General features: G+C 36.9%; 1 protein-coding gene across 13 annotated transcripts in view; it reads right to left on the bottom strand.

Annotated features, from left to right (window-relative positions):
* Positions 1–16,412, bottom strand: part of MLIP (muscular LMNA interacting protein) — a 301,391-nt gene that overhangs the window by 74,823 nt on the left and 210,156 nt on the right. Inside the window, exon 12 of one of the 13 annotated variants that reach the window (XR_009542909.1) lies at positions 53–127. The exons of the other annotated variants lie outside the window; for them this stretch is intronic. The gene's annotated coding sequence lies outside the window, so the exon portion shown is untranslated. The remainder of the gene's footprint in view (positions 1–52; positions 128–16,412) is intronic. 13 annotated transcript variants of the gene reach the window in all.

Genomic DNA, 16,412 nt, shown 5'->3' on the forward strand with positions numbered 1-16,412 from the left:
TCTAAAGCTGTCTTTGGTTTCTTTAACGGAACTTAAAAAATAGTTTATTTACCAGTTTTAGCTCTCTGTTTCATTCTGTCCTGTGCACCCTCTTGATTGCTCTTCTCATTTGGATTTATTGTTTTCTCTGCCAAAATGACAAACTCACAGTTATTTTATCTTAGATCACAGTGAGGAAAAGAAAGTTTCCAAGTCTCTTCATATGACTCAGCTTCAAATTTCTATATCTTGCTGTGACCTTTACATTTGTCATCATGCAAAGCTGGCCTAATCTCACCCACACTTTAAAATATCTAACAATCTCTCCAATGGTTAGAGATTATAACATTTATTCTAAACACATCAATCTTAGCATTTATATTCAAAGAATACATACAGTTTTTTACTACATCCTCCTCTAAATATATTCTACCTAGAGTCCATTTCTCATAGGTCAAAGAAAATGTTCATAGAGAAAAGAAAACCACAAGCCCCTCACCCAGGTTGCATTTCCTATGTACACTTATTGATAACTAGCCCCCCAGATATGTTAAGGAAGTTGTAGAATTGAATCTGTTTAGAGGGGGAGGGAGGAGATCATTGTAGACAATGTCCTGGGAAAGGTGTGACATACAGTATAAAAGACAAAACTATACCAAAGCCATGTTGTTGTCACCATATAGTTGTATTCACAGGCTGACACTGACTCAAAGTTCAAGAAGTTTTGAGAAATAGACTCCTCTGAAGTAAAACATAAGAACACATCTTTTCTCTTGCCAACAAATAAAATGAACTTTCTAAACTTTGAATAATATTTATCTTGGCTATTACTTAAAATTATTTTTACACAGCTACCTTCTCCTCTTAAAATTCTGTTGTCTGATACTTTTCAGGTGAAACCAATGGAGAATTTTAAACTCTGTTTTAACAAAACCTTATTTTAAGTACTATTTGTCTTGCCTTTCCCTGGCTTTTCTCAAACAAATATAAAGGAAATAAAACCTTACTTTAAAACCATAATATACAAAAATGTTTAAATAAAAATAAAATAAAACAATTTTTTTTAATTTTAAAAATTTGAAGAAAAGAAACTTAGCCTTCCAAATAGAAGTAATAAAAGTTTAGATATAATGACTACAGCTTTTTATTTCATAAACTTCAACCCTATTAGATGTAGATAAAAATGAAAATAAAGATTGAATTCAACCAAAACAAAAAACAAAGAAAAGGAATATAATTTACATGAGAGGTTCTAAATATGGTAATCATCACCTCTCATAAATAAAGATATCTGGGGACATCACGAGTTAACAAAACATAGGACATATTTATATAAAGCTTTCAGATTATCATTGTTTCCCAATAGACTGGGGTACAGTCAGACACTACATATTCACCAATTTGTTAAACTACTAATGCTTCAAAGCTTAACTAATTATTAGAATTCAGTTGCTTAACTAATTATTAGAAGTATTCCATCTATTATGATAGAAGTGGCAAAGGTCTTCTTTGTGTGTCTGTTTTAAAGCAAGTAAAAAGACTCCCTCTTGTGAGAGCACCGGAATCACAATTAACTGCTGAACCATCATTGACAGGAAAACACTGAACTCACCAAAAAAGATACCCCACATCCAGAGAAAAAGGAGAAGCCACAATGAGATGGCAGGAGGGGCGCAATCACAATAAAATCAAATCTCATAACTGCTGGTTGTGTGACTCACAAACTTGAGAACATTTATAACACAGAAGTCCACCCACTGGAGTGAAGGTTCTCAGCCCCACATCAGGCTTCCCAACTTGAGGGTCTGGCAATGGGAGAAGGAATTCCTAGAGAATCAGACTTTGAAGGTTAGTGGGATTTGATTGCAGGACTTTGACAGGACTGGGGAAAACAGAGGTTCTACTCTTGGAGGGCACACACAAAGTAGCGTGTGCTTCAGGACCCAGGGGAAGGAGCAGTGACCCCATAGGAGACTGAACCAGAACTACCTGCTAGTGTTGGAGAGTCTCCTGAAGAGGCAGGGGGTGGCTGTCTTTCACCATGAGGACAAGGACACTGGCAGCAGAAGATCTGGGAAGTAATCCTTGGCATGAACCCTCCCAGAGTCCATCATTAGCCCCACCAAAGAGCTGGGTATGACCCACTGTTGGGTCAGCTCAGGCAAGACAACCAAGAGGGAGCGAATCCAGCCCCACCCATCAGCCCCACCTTCATCCTCAGTGGATGAGGATTAGATAGCCTCATCCACCAAAGGGCAGATAGCAGGAGCAAGATGAACTACAGTCCTGCAGCCTTTGGGACAAAAATCACATTCACAGAAAGATAGACAAGAAGAAAAGGCAGAGGGCTATGTACCAGATGAAGGAACAAGACAAAACCCCAGAAAAATAACTAAATGAAGTGGAGATAGGAAAACTTCCAGAAAAAGAATTCAGAAAGATGATAGTGAAGATAATCCAGGACCTCAGAAAAAGAATGGAGGCAAAGATATAGAAGATGCACGAAATGTTTAACAAAGATCTAGAAGAATTAAAGAACAAACACCTAGAAGAACTAAAGAACAAACAAACAGATATGAACAATACAATAACTGAAATGAAAAATACACTAGAAGGAATCAATAGCAGAATAACTGAGGCAGAAGAACGGATAAATGAACTGGAAGACAGAATGGTGGAATTCACTGATGCAGAACAGAATAAAGAAAAAAAAAAAGAAAAGAAGTGAAGGCAGCCTAAGAGATCTCTGGGACAACATTAGATGCAACAACATTCACAATATAAGGGTCCCAGAAGGAGAAGGAGAAGAGAGAGAGAGAAAGGACCTGAGAAAATATTTGAAGATATTATAGTCGAAAACTTCCCTAACATGGGAAAGAAAAGAGCCACCCAACCACCCAACCCCAGGAAGTGAAGACAGTCCCAAGCAGGATAAACCCAAGGGGAATGACACCAAGACACATAGTAATCAAACTGACAAAAATTAAAGACAAAGAAAAATTATTGAAAGCAACAAGGGAAAATGACAAATAACATACAAGGGAACTCCCATAAGGTTGACAACTGATTTTCAGTAGAAACTCTACAAGCAAGAAAGGAGTGGCATGATATATTTAAAGTGATGAAAGGGAAGAACCTGCAACCAAAATTACTCTACCCGGCAAGGATCTCATTCAGATTCGATGGAGAAATCAAAAGCTTTACAGAGAGGCAACAGCTAAGAGAATTCAGCACCACCAAACCAGCTCTACAACAAATACTAAAGGAACTTCTCTAAATGGGTAACACAATGGAAGAAAAGGACCTAAAAAAATAACACATTACAGGGCTTCCCTGGTGACGCAGTGGTTGAGAGTCTGCCTGCCAATGCAGGGGACACGGGTTCGTGTCCCAGTCCAGGAAGAGCCCACGTGCCATGGAGTGGCTGGGCCCATGAGCCATGGCTGCTGAGCCTGCGTGTCCGGAGCCTGTGCTCCACAGCGGGAGAGGCCACAACAGTGAGAGGCCCGTGTATGGCCAAAAAAAAAAGAAAGAAAGAAAGAAACACATTACAAATAAATACTGGTAATAGGAATATATATACCTATAATTACCTCAAACATGAACGGATTAAATGCTCCAACCAAAAGACGCAGGCTCGCTGAATGGATACAAAAACAAAACCCGTACATATGCTGTCTACAAGAGACCCACTTCACACCTATGGACACATATAGACTGAAAGTGAGGGGATGGAAAAAAATATTCCATGCAAATGGGAATCAAAAATCAAATACACTAAACTTTAAAATAAAGAATGTTACAAGAGACAAAGAGGGACACTACATAATGATCAAGGGATCAATCCAAAAAGAAGATATAACAATATAAATATATATGCACCCAACATAGGAGCACTTCAATACATAAGGAAACTGCTAACAGCTATAAAACGGGAAATTGACAGTAACACAATAATATTGGGGGACTTTAACACCTCACTTACATCAATGGACAGATCATCCAAACAGAAAATTAATAAGAAACCACAAGCTTTAAATAACACAATAGACCAAATAGATTTCACTGATATTTATAGGGCATTCCATCCCAAAACAGCAGATTACACTCTCTTCTCAAGTGCACATGGAACATTCCCCAGGATAGATCATATCTTGGGTCACAAATCAAGCCTCAGTAAAGTTAAGAAAATTGAAATCATATCAATATCTCATATCTCATTGCTGGCCACAATGCTATGAGATTCAAAATCAATTACAGGTAAAAAAAATAACAAACACAAACACATGGTGGCTAAACAATACGTTATTAACTAACCAAGAGACCACTGAAGATATCAATGAGGAAATCAAAAAATACCTACAGACAAATTACAATGAAAACACAATGATCCAAACTGTATGGGATGCAGCAAAAGCAGTTCTAAGAGGGAACTTTATAGCAATAACATCCTACCTCAAGAAACAAGAAAAATCTCAAATAAACAACCTAACCTTACACCTAAAGCAATTAGAGAAAGAAGAAAAAAAAAAACCCACAAAGTTACTAGAAGGAAAGAAATCATAAAGATTAGAGCAGAAATAAATGAAAAAGAAACAAAGAAAGCAATAAGAAAGATCAGTAAAACTTAAAGCAAGTTCTTTGAGAAGATAAACCAAATTGATAAAACATTAGCTAGACTCATCAAGAAAGAGGTAGAGGACTCAAATCTATAAAATTAGAAATGGAAAAGCAGAAGTTACAACAGATACCACAGAAACACAAAGCATCCTATGAGACTACTACAAGCAATTCTATGACAATAAAAAGGACAACCTTGAAGATATTTTCAAATTCTTAGAAAAGTATAACCTTCCAAGACTGAACCAGGAAAAAATAGAAAATATGAACAGACCAATCACAAGTAATGAAATTGCAACTATGATTAAAAATCTTCCGACAAACAAAAGTCCAGGACCAGATGCCTTCACAGGTGAATTCTATCAAACATTTAGAGAAGAGCTAACACCCATCCTTCTCAAACTCTTCCAAAATATTGCAGAGGAAGGAACACTCCCAAATTCATTCTATGAGGCCACCGTCACCCTGATACCAAAACCAGAAAAAGATACTACAAAAAAAGAAAATTACAGACTAATATCATTGATGAATATAGATGCAAAAATCCTCAACAAAATACTAGCAAACAGAATCCAACAACACATTAAAAAGATCACACACCCCAGGTATGCACGGATTCTTCAACATACACAAATCAATCAATGTGATACACCATATTAACAAATTGAAGAATAAAAACCATACGATCTTTTCAAATGATACAGAAAAAGCTTTTGACAAAATTCAACACCCATTTATGATAAAAACTCTCCAGAAAGTGGGCATAGAGGGAACCTACCTCAACATAATAAAGGCCATATACAACAAACCCACAGCCAACAACATTCTCACTGGTGATAAACTGAAAGCATTTCCTGTAAGATCAGGAACAAGACAAGGTTGTCCACTCTTGCCACCATTATTCAACATAGTTTTGGAAGTCCTAGCCACAGCAATCAGAGAAGAAAAAGAAATAAAAGGAATACACGTTGGAAAAGAAGAAGTAAAACTGTCACTTTTTGCAGATGACATGATACTATACATAGAGAATCCTAAAGATGCTACCAAAAAAATACTAGAGCTAATCAGTGAATTTTGTAAAGTTGCAGGATACAAAATTAATGCACAGAAATCTCTTGCATTCCTATACACTAATGATGAAAAATGTGAAAGAGAAATTACGGAAACACTCCCATTTACCATTGCAACAGAAAGAATAAAATACTTAGGAATAAACCTACCTAGGAAGAAAAAAGACATGTGTGCAGACAACTATAAGACACTGATGAAAGAAATTAAAGATGATACAAACAGATGGAGAGATATACCATGTTCTTGGATTGGAAGAATCAGCATTGTGAAAATGACTATACTATCCAAAGCAATCTACATATTCAATGCAATCCATATCAAATTACTAATGGCATTTTTCACAGAACTAGAACAAAAAATCTTAAAATTTGTATGGAAAACACAAAAGACCCCGAATAGTCAAAACAGTCTTGAGGGAAAAAAACGGGGCTGCAGGAATCAGACTCCCTAACTTCAACTATACTACGAAGCTACAGTAATGAAGACAGTATGGTACTGGCACAAAAACAGAAATATAGATCAATGGAACAGGATAGAAAGTCCAGAGATAAACCCACACACCTATGGTCAACTAATCTATAACAAAGGAGGCAAGGATATACAATGGGGAAAAGACAGTCTCTTCAATAAGTGGTGTTGGAGAAACTGGACACCTACATGTGAAAGAATGAAATTAGAACACTTCCTAACACCATACACAAAAATAAACTCAAAATGGAGAGATTTAAATATAAGAGTGGACTCTATAAAACTCTTAGAGGAAAACATCAGAAGATCACTCCGACATAAATCACAGCAAGATCTTTTTTGATACACCTCCTAGAGTAATGGAAATAAAAACAAACAAATGGTACCTAATGAAACTTGAAAGTTTTTGCAAAGCAAAGTAAACTACAAACAAGATGAAAAGAAAGCCCTCAGAATGGGAGAAAATATTTGCAAACGAATCAATGGACAAAGGATTAATCTCCAAAATATATAAACAGCTCATGCAGCTCAATATTAAAAAAAACAAACAATCCAATCCAAAAATTGGCAGAAGACCTAAATAGATATTTTCCCAAAGAAGACATACAGATGGCCAAGAAGCACATGAAAAGCTGCTCAACATCACTAATTATTAGAGAAATGCAAATCAAAACTACAGTGAGGTATCCTGTCACACCAGTTAGAATGGGCATCATCAGAAAATCAACAAATGCTGGAGAGGGTGTTGAGAAAAGGGATCCCTCTTGCACTGTTGGTAGGAATGTAAATTGATACAGCCACGATGGAGAACAGTATGGAGCTTCCTTAAAAAACTAAAAATAGAACTACCATATGACTCAGCAATCCCACTACTGGACATATACCCATAGAAAACCATAATTCAAAAACACACATGCACTCCAATGTTCATTGCAGCACTATTTATAATAGCCAGGTCATGGAAGCAACCTAAATGCCCATCGACAGATGAATGGATAAAGAAGATGTGGTACATATATACAATGCAATATTACTCAGCTATAAAAAGGAACAAAATGGGTCATTTGTAGAGAGGTGGATGGATCTAGAGACTGTCATACGGAGTGAAGTAAGTCAGAAAGAGAAAAACAAATATTCTGTAAGGCAGAAATGGAGACAGAGATATAGGGAACAAACGTATGAACACCAAGGGGGGAAAGTGTTGGGGGGGGTGATGAATTGGGAGATTGGGATTGACATATATACACTAATATGTATAAAATGGATAACTAATTAGAACCTGCTGTATAAAAAAATAAAGAAAATTCTAAAATTAAAAAAGATAAATAAATAAAGCAAGTAAAAATCTAAGATTTTTAAACCTACATAAAGCAATGGAAGAGGGGCAGGAGAAGAAATCTTTGCTGTGGAAACCCGCACCCTTAGCAATGTGGAAACCTGCACTCCTTAGTTCATGTCTTCTTTGGTACATACACAAGGTCAAGAGAAATCTTAAAGCAATAATAATAAAAATAATGATAAATAAATAAATAATAAATGGGAGAGATAAAAGCCTAAGTTTGACGAAGAGCTCCTATATGATTATATCCTGGAAGAAAAAGTAAATATTGTCTCTATAGGAAAATTTCTTTAACATTAAAAAGTTTATTGTGTTGATAAATTATCTATTACATATCATACATAACCTGTATATGATAAATTGTCTGTTACCTATTACATATAGAGGAAGGGAAGAAGGGAGGAAGGAAGGAAGGCAGGAAGGAGTAGGGAGGGAGGGACAGAGGGAGTAAAGGGAAAAGATGAAGAGAAAAACTCACAAGGATTTCATTACTTGAATAATCAAAAACAACCTAGTAACAGTTGGAGAAGCCAAATCTCTGGTCTTAACTCTGCCAAAAGAAATGTAACCCTGCAAGCAATTTTTGTTCTCTTCCCTCAAAACTATTCAGTAAACCACTTAATCATTTCTAGATCTAAAAATGTTAAACATTTTAAACTGAAAAAATTTCTTGATAAAAGGTTAGCAATGATAAAAAGATAATTTTATGACAAAAGAGATTGAGCCATCTTGATTGAGAAACAAATGTTGAAAAAGTAGCAACTTGTGACAAAGCCAGTAGTCATTCATAATAAAAGGCAATATTATCTAGTTCACCTTTTAACAAAGGTGTTTGCTCTATAATTGTAACACATGGGTGATAAGGAAGTGCAGGTGAAGGTCACAGTAAAAATATAATTTGATGTATATATGTCCATGCTACTCTCTCACTTTGTCACAGCTACATATATACACTTCCAAACGTAAAATAGATAGCTAGTGGGAAGCAGCCGCATAGCACAGGGAGATCAGCTCAGTGTTTTGTGACCAAACTAGAGGGGTGGGATAGGGAGGGTGGGAGGGAGGGAGATGCAAGAGGGAAGAGATATGGGAACATATGTATATGTATAACTGATTCACTTTGTTATAAGGCAGAAACTGAAATTAACTCACCATTGTAAAGCAATTATACTCCAATAAAGATGTTAAATATATATATATATATATAAAATTTAATGAATAATTAGATAGAAAACTGAAAGTCACCCGCATTGTCGTCAAAGTTGAAAGTCAAACAGATAGTTTGGTTGGGAAGTCAGATGTCTAAGAAAACTCAGAAGAAAAGAAAGAATGTAAATACTACAATAAAGAAAATTCCCTGTAATTACTCATTTACATTCTCTTTGGTGTGAAGGAAACTCGTTAAATGGTCATTTTCACACAAAAACATGCTCTTTTCCCTATTGAAGCAAATTAGGAGGAAAATAAAATTTAAGAGGCATACATGCTGGAAAGCACTATTTCTCATTTTAAAAAAAAGAAAAAAGGAAAACATTTCCAGGAAAATGAGATGAAACTAAAATACAACCCCCTTTCAATTCTGTCCACAATATTTTTATACATTTTTCTAGGGTTTCAAGAAAGAAATGACATACCTAATATCATGGGTTTCATTACTAATTTATAAAGAATGAGAGAAAAATATTTTATACCACATTTTATATAACTGAGGTTAGCAATTGCTTTTTCTACTAAGTTGAGACTCTTCAGGGCAGAAATCACTTTTGTCTAATTAAATACATTAAATGACCAGAAAGCAATCAGTATATTTTGCAAACTCACGAGTAGTCAGATAAACAAAACACCATTCCTCTTTTTGGTATCTTCATTTTAATTAGTGAATTGATTTTCTAAGCCTCTATGTCTTCTGGATGCCCATTTGTCCAATCAATTCTATTAGTTATTTAACTCTGCCTTTAGTTATCAATAGAACTATGCCTCAAAGTACATCACCATAGTTTTATATCCATAGGTGGAGTGTGAGGATATTTTGTAAGAACTCAAAAGGACCACAAATTGATATAATAATGGATTGAAAGGTAATTTCAGAGAAGCATAAACTTCATTCTGAAGTGTCTTTGTTTAAAAATCCATCTAATATAGAATGATGAGAGGAGACCTTCAAGATGGCAGAGGAGTAAGACATGGAGATCACCTTCCTCCCCACAAATACATCAAAACTACATCTACATGTGGAACAACTCCTACAGAACACCTACTGAACGCTGGCAGAAGACCTCAGGCTTTCCGAAAGGCAAGAAACTCCCCACATACATGGGTAGGGCAAAAGAAAAAGGAAAAAACATAGATGAAAGAAGAGGGATGGGACCTGCACCTCTGGGAGGGAGCTGTGAAGGAGGAAAAGTTTCCACACACTAGGAAGCCCCTTCACTGGAGGAGACAGGGGCTGGGTGGGTGCGAAGATTCGGAGCCACGGAGGAGAGTGCAGCAACAGGGTACACAGAACAAAGCAGAGAGATTCCTGTACAGAGGATCAGTACCGACCAGCACTCACCAGACTGAGAGGCTTGTCTGCTCACCCACTGGGGTGGGAGGGGGCTGGGAGCTGTGGCTCTGGCTTCAGAGGTTAGATCCCAAGGAGAGGAATGGGGTTGGCTGCATGAACACCACCTGAAGGGGGTTAGTGTGCCACAGCTAGCCAGGAGGGAGTCCAGGAAAAAGTCTGGAACTGCCTAAGAGGCAAGAGACCATTGTTTCAGGGTGTATGAGGAGAGGGGATTCAGAGCACCGCCTAAATGAGCTCCAGAGACAGGCACAAGCTGTGGCCATCAGCGTGGACCCCAGAGATGGGCATGAAATGCTAAGGCTGTGGCGGCAGCCACCAAGAGGCCTATGCGCAAGCACAGGTCACTATCAACACCTCCCCTCCTGGGAGCCTGTGCAGCCCACCACTGCCAAGGTCCCGTGATCCAGGGAGAACTTCCCCCAGAGAACACATGGCATGCCTCAGGCTGGTGCAACGTCATGCCGACCTCTGTTGCAGCAGGCTCACCCCGCATTCCATACCCCTCCCTCTCTCGGGCCTGAGTGAGCCAGAGCCCGCTAATCAGCTGCTACTTTAACCTCATCCTGTCTGGGCAAGAACAGATGTCCTCAGGCGACCTACAGGCAGAGTCTGGGCCAAATCTAAAGCTGAACCCCAGGAGCTGTGCGAACAAAGAAGAGAAAGGGAAATTTCTCCCAGCATCCTCAGGAGCAGCGGGTTAAACCTCCACAATCAACTTGATGTACCCTGCATCTGTGGAATACCTGACTAGACAAAGAATCATCCCAAAATTGAGGCAGGGCACTTTGTGATCAACTGTAGCCTTGGGGTTTGCTTTCTGCATCTAATTTGTTTCTGGTTTTATGTTTATCATAGTTTAGTATTTAGAGTTTATTATAATTGGTAGATTGTTTTATTGATTTGGATGCTTTCTTCCTCCTGTTTATATATATATATTTTTTGCTTTTTCTCTTTTTCTGAGTGTGTATGTGTATGCTTCTTTGTGTGATTTGTCTGTATAACTTTGCTTTTACCATTTGTCCTAGGGTTCTGTCTGTCCGTTGTTTTTTTTTCTTTGTATAGGTTTTAGTGCTTGTTATCATTGGTGGATTTGTTTTTTGGTTTGGATGTTCCCTTCATTCTTTCTTTCCTTTTTTTAAATTACTTTTTAATATTTTTAATTTTTAATAATTATTTTTCATTTTAATAACTTTATTTTATTTCTTTCTATCTTTATTTCTTTTTTTCTCCCTTTTCTTCTGAGCCGTGTGGCTGACAGGGTCTTGGTGCTTGGGGCAGCTGTCAGGCCTGTGCCACTGAGGTGGGAGAGTCGAGTTCAGGACATTGGTCCACCAGAGACCTCCTGGCTCCAAATAATATCAAATGGCGAAAGCTCTCACAGAGATCTCTGTCTCAATGCTAAGACCAAGCTCCACTCAACAACCAGCAAGCTACAGTGCTGGACACCCTATGCCAAACAACTAGCAAGAAAGGAACACAATCCCATCCATTAGCAGAGAGGCTGCCTAAAATCATAGTAAGATCACAGATACCCCAAAACACACCTCCAGAAGTGGTCCTGCCCACCAGAAAGACAAGATCCAGCCTCATCCACCAGAACACAGGCACTAGTCCCCTCCTCCAGGAAGTATCCAGAAACCACTGAACCAACCTTAGCCACTGGGGGCAGACACCAAAACATCAGAACTACGAACCTGCAGTGGGCAAAAAGAGACACCAAACACAATAAGTTAAGCAAAATGAGAAGACCGAGAAAGACACAGCAGATGAAGGAGCAAGATAAAAACCAACAGACAAAACAAATAAAGAGGAAAGAGGCAGTGTACCTGAAAAAGAATTCAGAGTAAGAAGAGTAAAGATGATTCAACATCTTGGAAATAGAATGGAGAAAATACAAGAAATATTTAACAAGGACCTAGAAGAACAGAGAGCAAACAAACAATGATGAACAACACAATAAATGAAATTAAAAACTCTCTAGAAGGAATCAATAGCAGAATAACTGAGGCAGAAGAACGGATAAGAGACTGGGAAGAAAAAATAGTGGAAATAACTACTGGAGAGCAGAATAAAGAAAAAAGAATGAAAAGAATTGAGGACAGTCTTAGAGACATCTGGGACAACTTTAAATGCACTAACATTCAAATTATAGGGGTCTCAGGAAAGGAAGAGAAAAAGAAAGGGACTGAGAAAATATTTGAAGAGATTAGAGTTGAAAACTTCCCTAATATGGGAAAGGAAATAGTCAATCAAGTACAGGAAGCACAGAGAGTCCCGTACAGGAAAAATTCAAGGAGAAACATGCCAAGACACATATTAATCAAACTATCAAAAATTAAATATAAAGAAAAAATATTAAAATCAGCAAGGGAAAAAAAACAAATAACATAAAAGGGAATGAGCAGAAACTCTGTAAGCCAGAAGGGAGTGGTAGGACATGTGATCAAGGGAAAAACCTACAACCAAGAATACTCTACCCAGCAAGAATCTCATTGAGATTCGACAGAGAAATTAAAACCTTTACAGAAAAGCAAAAGCTAAGAGAATTCAGCCCCACCAAACCAGCTTTACAAAAAATGCTAAAGGAACTTCTCTAGGCAGGAAACACAAGAGAAGGAAAAGACCTACAATAACAAACCCAAAACAATTAAGAAAATGGTAATAGGAACATACATATTGATAATTACCTTAAATGTAAATGGATTAAATGCTCCAACCAAAAGACATAGACTGGCTGAATGGATACAAAACAAGACCCATATATATGCTGTCTACAAGACACCCACTTCAGACCTAGGGACACATACAGACTGAAAGTGAGGGGATGGAAAAACATATTCCATGCAAATGGAAATCAAAAGAATGCTAGAGTAGCAATTCTCATATCAGACAATATAGACTTTAAAACAAAGACTATTACAAGAGACAAAGAAGGACACCACATAATGATCAAGCCAAGAAGAAGGTATAACAATTCTAAATATTTATGCACCCAACACAGGAACACCTCAATACATAAGGCAAATGCTAACAGCCAAAATGGAAATCGACAGTAACACAATCATAGTAGGGGACTTTAACACACCACTTTCACCAATGGACAGATCATCCAAAATGAAAATAAAGAAGGAAAAACAAGCTTTAAATGATACATTAAACAAGATGGACTTAATTGATATTTATAGGGCATTCCATCCAAAAACAACAGAATACACTTTCTTCTCAAGTGCTCATGGAACATTCCCCAACATAGATCATATCTTGGGTCATAAATCAAGCCTTGGTAAATTTAAGAAAATTGAAATCATATCAACTATCTTTTCTTACCACAATGCTATGAGACTACTTAACAATTACAGGAAAAAATCTGTAAAAAATACAAAGATGTGGAGGCTAAACAATACAATACTTAATAACCAAGAGATCACTGAAGAAATCAAAGAGGAAATCAAAAAATACCTAGAAACAAATGACAATGAAAACATGATGACCCAAAACCTATGGGACGCAGCAAAAGCAGTTCTAAGAGGGGAGGTAACAGCAATACAATCCTACCTCAGGAAACAAGAAACATCTCAAATAAACAACCTAACCCTACCCCTAAAGCAATTAGAGAAAGAAGAACAAAAAACCCGCAGAGTTAGCAGAAGGAAAGAAACCACAAAGATCAGATGAGAAATAAATGAAAATGAAATGAAGGAAACGATAGCAAAGATCAATAAAACTAAAAGCTGGTTCTTTGAGAAGATAATCAAAATTCATAAACCATTAGCTAGACTGATCAAGAAAAAAGATAGAAGACTCAAATCAATAGAATTAGAAATGAGAAAGGAGAAGTAACAACTGACACTGCAGAAATAGAAAAGATCATGAGAGATTACTACAAACTATTATATGCCAATAAAATGGACAACCTGGAAGAATTGGACAAATTCTTAGAAAAGCACAACCTTCTGATACTGAACCAGGAAAAAATAGAAAATATAAACAGACCAACCACAAGCACTGAAATAGAAACTGTAATTAAAAATCTTCCAACAAAAAAAAGCCCAGGACCAGATGGCTTCACAGGTGAATTCTATCAAACATTAGGAGAGAGCTAACACCTATCCTTCTCAAACTCTTCCAAAATATAGCAGAGGGAGGAATGCTCCCAAACTCATTCTACGAGACCACCATCACCCTGATACCAAAACCAGATGAAGATGTCACAAAGAAAGAAAACTACAGGCCAATATCACTATTGAACATAGATGTAAAAATCCTCAACAACATACTAGCAAACAGAATCCAACAGCACATTAAAAGGATCATATACCATGATCAAGTGGGCTTTGTCTCAGGAATGCAAGGATTTTTCAGTATACGCAAACCAATCAATGGAATAAACCATATTAACAAATTGAAGGAGAAGAATCATATGATCATCTCAACAGATGTAGAAAAAGCTTTCTACAAAATTCAACACCCATTTATGATAAAACTCCTCCAGAAAGTAGGCATAGAGGGAACTTATCTCAACATAATTAAGGCTGTATATTGACATATGTGACAAACCCACAACCAACATCATTCTCAATGGTGAAAAACTAAAGCCATTTCCTCTAAGATCAGGAAACCTCTCACCACTATTATTCAGCATGCTTTTGGAAGTTTTAGCCACTGCAATCAGAGAAGAAAAAGAAATAAAAGGAATACAAATCAAAAAAGAAGAAGTAAAGCTGTCACTGTTTGCAGATGACATGATACTATGCATAGAGAATCCTAAAGATGCTACCAGAAAACTACTAGAGCTAATCAATGAATTTGGTAAAGTAGAAGGGTACAAAATTTATGCACAGAAATCTCTGGCATTCCTATACACTAATGATGAAAAATCTGAAAGAGAAATTAAGGAAACACTCCCATTTATCATTGCAACAAAAAGAATAAAATACCTAGGAATAAACATACCTAAGGAGAAAAGACCTGTATGCAGAAATCTATAGGACACAGATGAAGGAAATTAAAGATTATACAAACAGATGGAGAGATATACCATGTTTTTAGAATGGAGAATCAACATTGTGAAAATGACTGTACTACCCAAAGCAATGTACAGATTCAATGCAATCCCTATCAAACTACCAAAGGCATTTTTCACAGAAGTAGAACAAAAAATTTTGCAATTTCTATGGAAACACAAAAGACCTCAAATAGACAAAGCAATCTTGAGAAAGAAAAACAGAGCTGGAAGAATCAGGCCCCCTGACTTCAGACTATACTACAAAGCTATAGTAATCAAGACAGTATGGTACTGGCACAAAAACAGAAATATAGATCAATGGAATAGGATAGAAAGCCCAGAGATAAACCCACACACATATGGTCACCTTACTTTTGATAAAGGATGCAAGAATATACAGTGGATAAAGATAGCCTCTTCAATAAGTGGTGCTGGGAAAATTGGACAGCTACATGTAAAAGAAAGAAATTACAACACTCCCTAACACCATACACAAAAATAAACTCAAAATGGATTAAAGACCTAAATGTAAGGCCAGACACTATAAAACTCTTAGAGGAAAACATAGGGAGAACACTCTATGACATAAATCACAGCAAGATCTTTTTGACCCATCTCCTAGAGAAATGGAAATAAAAACAAAATAAACAAATGGACCTAATGAAACTCAAAAGCTTTTGCACAGCAAAGGAAACCATAAACTAGACGAACAGACAACCCTCAGAATGGGAGAAAATATTTGCAAATGAAGCAACTGACAAAGAATTAATCTCCAAAATTACAAGCAGGTCATGCAGCTCAATATCAAAAAAACAAACAACCCAATCCAAAAATGGGCAGAAGACCTAAACAGACATTTTTCCAAAGAAGATATACAGATTGCCAACAAACACATGAAAGGATGCTCAACATCACTAATCATTAGAGAAAGGCAAATCAAAACTACAGTAGGCATCACTTCACACCAGTCAGAATGGCCATCATCAAAAAATGTACAAACAGTAAATTCTGGAGAGGGTGTGGAGACAAGGGGACCCTCTTGCACTGTTGGTGGGAATGTAAATAGATATAGCCACTATGGAGAACAGTATGGAGCTTCCTTAAAAAACTAAAAATAGAACTACCATATGACCCAGCAATCCCACTACTGGGCATATACCCTGAGAAAACCATAAGTCAAAAAGAGTCATGTACCACAATGTTCATTGCAGCTCTATTTACAATAGCCAGGAGATGGAAACAACCTAAGTGTCCATCAACAGATGAATGTTTAAAGAAGATGTGGTACATGTATACAATGGAATATTACTCAGCCATAAAAAGAAACGAAATTGAGTTATTTGTTGTAAGGTGGATGGACATAG

The sequence above is a fragment of the Lagenorhynchus albirostris genome, chromosome 10 (assembly GCF_949774975.1).
Source record: "Lagenorhynchus albirostris chromosome 10, mLagAlb1.1, whole genome shotgun sequence".
Taxonomy (NCBI): domain Eukaryota; kingdom Metazoa; phylum Chordata; class Mammalia; order Artiodactyla; family Delphinidae; genus Lagenorhynchus; species Lagenorhynchus albirostris.